The sequence below is a fragment of the Clupea harengus genome, chromosome 23, assembly GCF_900700415.2.
Source record: "Clupea harengus chromosome 23, Ch_v2.0.2, whole genome shotgun sequence".
NCBI classification, from domain to species: domain Eukaryota; kingdom Metazoa; phylum Chordata; class Actinopteri; order Clupeiformes; family Clupeidae; genus Clupea; species Clupea harengus.
In genome coordinates, this window is record NC_045174.1 from 12831882 (window position 1) to 12836881 (window position 5000).

Below are 5000 nucleotides of genomic sequence, written 5' to 3' on the forward strand. Positions count from 1 at the left end.
ACTTTAGTAATTATACCGATTGTTTCTTATGTTAGATGTTTTTACAGCAGGTCTGCACTACAGAAAAAGGCTGTAAATGCACACGTGCGTGTGTGTGTGTGTGTGTGTGTGTGTGTGTGTGTAAATACTGTTGTTATGATGCTAAATGGTGAGTGAGACAGACATCACCAGACGCTCATCTCTTTATACAGCCCATGAAAATCTCACATCCGACATCATATAAACTGTCTGTGAATCATGAATGATATCACTTCCATGACCAGCAATTCTCCGCTGACATCTTTTACAGCTATGGAAACGTGTCAAAACAAACAACCAAACAAACAAGCTGTCCCCAGTGATGCCAACCACTGCTAACATTGTCCACTGTCAACATCAATGATGGCGTGTGTGTGTGTGTGTGTGTGTGTGTGTGTGTGTGTGTGTGTGTGTGTGTGTGTGTGCATGGTGTCTGTGTGCGCATTTGTGTGTGTATGCAAACTCCCTGGCCAGCTGGGATGGGGGGTGGGGGCGGGACTTGTGTCTGATGACTTGTGTGTGTGTGTCACTCATAAAACAACGACTGAAGGAGTGGGAGGCCCAGACTCCATATGCACAGGGCCCTCGGCAACTCTGCGTCTTCCCCTAGTTAAGATGCACACCGTTCTCTCTCTCTCACTCACTAACTGAGCCCCAGGGAGAACCGCTTCCTGACTGGACTCGTGAGAGGTTCAGAAGGTTGTTTGGGGGTTGTTGGGCTGTTACAGCTGTGATCTGCTAACCAGAATAGAGAGAAGAGGAAGAAGAAAAGTGAGGAGATGAGAGAGGAGTTGTATAGAAAGAAGTGACAGACAAGGAGAGGGATGGGATGATGAGAGGACAAGTTTGAAAGAGAAGACAGAGAGAAGTCGAGATGGGAGAGCTGTCTGTGATGAGCAGACAGTCGAGAAGGACAATCATGCGAGAGACAGAGAGAAAGAGAGAGAGGAGTTAAGAGGAGTGAGGGATTACAGAGTGGACCGTGGAGGACAGATGCAATCTCAGAAAACAACTGAGCCAGTTTGTCTGTTTTAATGAGGGGGACGGGGGGGCACAGGCAGCCTTGCTCATGAAGGCAGACTCTCAGGGCCGGGGTAGTGGCCTCAGCTGGCACAGACTTCTAACCCACATCCTCCCTGTGGAAGGACAAGCAATAGGAGAGGGACACAAAGACTAACCGTCTTTCAGTCTAGGTCCTCTTCTATTCTTTCTGTCCATCTGTCTTCTTTCTTCTACTTTTGTCTCATCTAAATCCTTTACTGTTTCTTCAACTTCACTGTCAGTGCAGTCCTTCCCCTGTTATTCTGTTTGTGTGGTTGTGTTGTTTTTTTTCGGTGGAAAAGAGAGAAACAGAACGAAAGACCAGCTTTAAGCTTTGGGTTGTCAACAGGCAAGGAGCAGCCACCCGGTTTTGTTTTAGGAGTTGAGAGAGAGAGAGAGAAAAAGAGAGAAAGAGAGAAAGAGAGAGAGAACAAACGGAGAGGAAGGAGAGATGTGAAAATAAGAGCCGTCATCTCTTGGACACAAGGGGCATAAGAAAAAGAAACAGACACTCTCTGGCTCCATTTTGAAACAAAGGAACAAAACAAAACCACAACTCTTCACACTTTCCCCAGTGGTCACATTTGTCAGGTTAGCAACCGCTATTTGGTTCCCTCACAAAAAATAACACATTATTTTAGGGGAGTGGGTAACAAAGGAGTGTAAATGTGTGTGTGTGTGTGTGTGTGTGTGTGTGTGTGTGTGTGTGTGTGTGTGTGTGTGTGTGTGTGTGTGTGTGTGTGTGTGTGTTTGTCTCCCATTGCAAAAGAATCAATACGGACACTGCGTCTCCCCGGTGTCTGTGCTCATTAGATGGTGTGCAGCCAAACACACACACACACACACACACACACACACACACACACGCAGGCACACAAATGCACATACAGACACATGCATGCACACCCACACCCACACCCACAGGCACACATACACACACACACACACTCAAGCATTCACGCAACACACCTACGCACACATACACTTACATACAGGCACACATTAGCCCATTTTAAACAGAGATCCTGCTACACTGCCATTAAGAAGACCACTCATTACGCCGGCTTTGCTTGTTTACATCGAACCAAACAAAGCCGCCTCAGTTTGTGTCTATTTAGACAGCATGCTGGCGTTGCAGTAGCAGAGGCATGATGTCTGTTACAGCGTCTATCATGCCACATTCCACACCTCTTGGAACTCAGATATTTTGAACTCAGAAAATTGCACTAGAACTCCACTTGAAGTCAGAGCTCCGATTCAGGAACTTAAAGAAAAAAAGTATCCATGGCTTAGGTGAGGTACGTCATTTAATCAGTTTGACATCATTATCAATATGTCGACAAACCTAAAAGAGCCTAACAGAGACCTTGACTGTATCATGAAGATGCAGGAAGAGGCAGTGTGTCAAAAAGAAACAAAGAAAAGTTACATAAGTATTGATATCCAGCAGATAGAAGGAAAATCACCAAACTATTGTTTACATTTGGCTCGAATGCATTCAAGTCGGACCTTGGAAAATATCATTGTTGGGCCTGTTACTTTCCAAAACAATGAGGGGTGAACTTTGTGTCGACGGGTTCTTGCAAGCCTTGAACATTTATAGCTATATTCAGACTCAAAGCAAAGTTGGTGTGTATCATGTACAACATGTTAATGCTGCAATCAAGTCGGATTCATGTTCATTGACAACACAGTAATCTTGCTTCGTTTTGATTAGCTGCTAGGCTGCTTCACGCCCTTATCCCTATTATCTCCCTTTTCCTCAGACGCTGATGCAGCTCTGACTACCTCCGCTGCCGGCTCAGAGGCAGAACAACAACGACCCCCCCCCATGTCCGTGTTCGTACCTTTTATACAGAATGGTGTGGTGGAATAAAGGAGCCACATTCCCGCCTTGAGCAGCCTGTATAAAGAGCCCAAGAGGCTCTGCAGCCCCTGCCCCTGAATACACACCACCAGGCCCCATTCACTGGGCTCTTCAGGAGGTCTGCCTGTGTCACAATGGGCAGGTCGTCCCCGTTGTGCTTGCTGGCAGTCTAATTGTAATGGTAAGTACCACTGTGTTGATTCTGACGTGAGCCTCCACCTCACTATCTTCAGGCTTAATGGAGGTGTGTTATCAGTATTGGCAGGCAGTGTGTCTGTGTATGTCTGTCTTTCTGTATGTGTGTGTGTGTTTCTATGTGTATCTGTCTGTGTGTGTGTGTGTGTGTGTGTGTGTGTGTGTGTGTGTGTGTGTGTGTGTGTGTTTGCGAGCGCATGTGTGCTTGTTGTCTGAGGGACAGTGATGGGTGCTGCAGATAAAGTTAATAAAGTATTGTTCATTCGCCAAAGAGCTTTAGGCCGGAGCACATTACTCTCTCACTGCCCTTGCACACCATTATAATAACTTAAAAGCATCTATGGCCCTGGCTTTAATGGAGCTGTGTGTATTGTATCTCAGTCAACCAATGACAGGAATGACATTACAGGTAGAGAGTACGAGTGAGAGAAAGACTGTGCGTGTGTGTGTGTGTGTGTGTGAGGCAGTGAAACCTGGGGATTGTTAGTGTGTGTGTGTGTGTGTGTGTGTGTGTGTGTGTGTGTGTGTGTGTGTGTGTGCGCGTGTGTGTGTGTGTACGTGAGAGAGAGAGAGAGAGAGAGAGTGTGGGAATGAAAGGTGAAGATGCAGATTGGACAGAGTGGTGAGGATGAAAATGCAGAGTGACAGGAATGGAGATGAACTAAAATGAAAAAAGGAGAAGATGTGGCCAGCGAAGCAGAGAGAGGAGAGAGGAGAGAGGAGAGAGGAGCGTGGCCTGTGGATGACAGAAGGAGAGAGGGAGACGGAGGACACCAGTGTTGTGACACTCGTTTAGTATGATAGCTGCCATTCTGATAACATCACGCCTGAGAGCGCTCAGTAAATAAGCTATCTGCATCTCCTCGCAGAGACGGCAAGAGAGGGAAAGGGGAGGGTGAGAAATAGAGAAAAGAGAGAGAGAGAGAGAGAGAAAGAGGGAGAGGGTGCAAGTAAAAGAGAGACCATTACAGAGGAATGCCTTTTATACCTGGGGTTCATGTGATGACAACATGTGGAGAGGTTTTGGTTAGCCAAGGTTTATGTTCCGGCAACGTCTGACAATTTTATTTTCCCTCACTGACAAAGATGCACAAGTAACTATTGACTGTGAGGTTCATTGTTTAAAGCGAACAAACACTCTCTCCCAGGCTGGTCCCATAGCAAAGGAAAATCCATTAGCTCACTCGAGTATTGCTCATCATTGAAGCGGCGGGGACGACTTAGCTGTGAAACTGTTGAAAATGTGAAACTGTAACCAAATGTTCCATGAACACATTTGAACAAACAAAAGTTTATTTTAGGGAAAAACAAGTGAAAGAAAGGTCACACTCTCTTCAGAGCATTCTTGCTACATTATACTCTGCTCATTGTGGTTAGAGAGTAGACAGAATCTGTTAGCAGTGTTTTGTTATTAGCATAGCTGATTTATAGTGAAATTCTCTGTGTGTGTTGTTGCTGCCACTTAAGGCCAGAAACAATACTATCAACATCTGGAAATTGTTCATTGTAGGAGTGTTTTTAAATTCATATTTTTTAGAGAAACTTTGACATTGGCACATTCTGAACATGCATACACTGATGCAGAAAGACACAAACACAAAGAGAGAGAGAGAGAGAGAGAGCGAGAGAGAGAGAGAGAGAGAGAGAGAGAGAGAGAGAGAGAGGCAGCACCATGCATTCAATACACAGGTCTCAGTGCTCTCTGTGATCCCCTGCTGAGTTACGATGGCTAATACTATGGGCCATTAGTACAGTGCTAATGAGACGCTAACGCTCACATGCTCACCACCACAGGGCCCTCATATGTAACCCTGAGTACCTAATAGGACTGATAGGCTGATGTGCATTTTCACAAGGACTAAATTAATGGTAATACAGA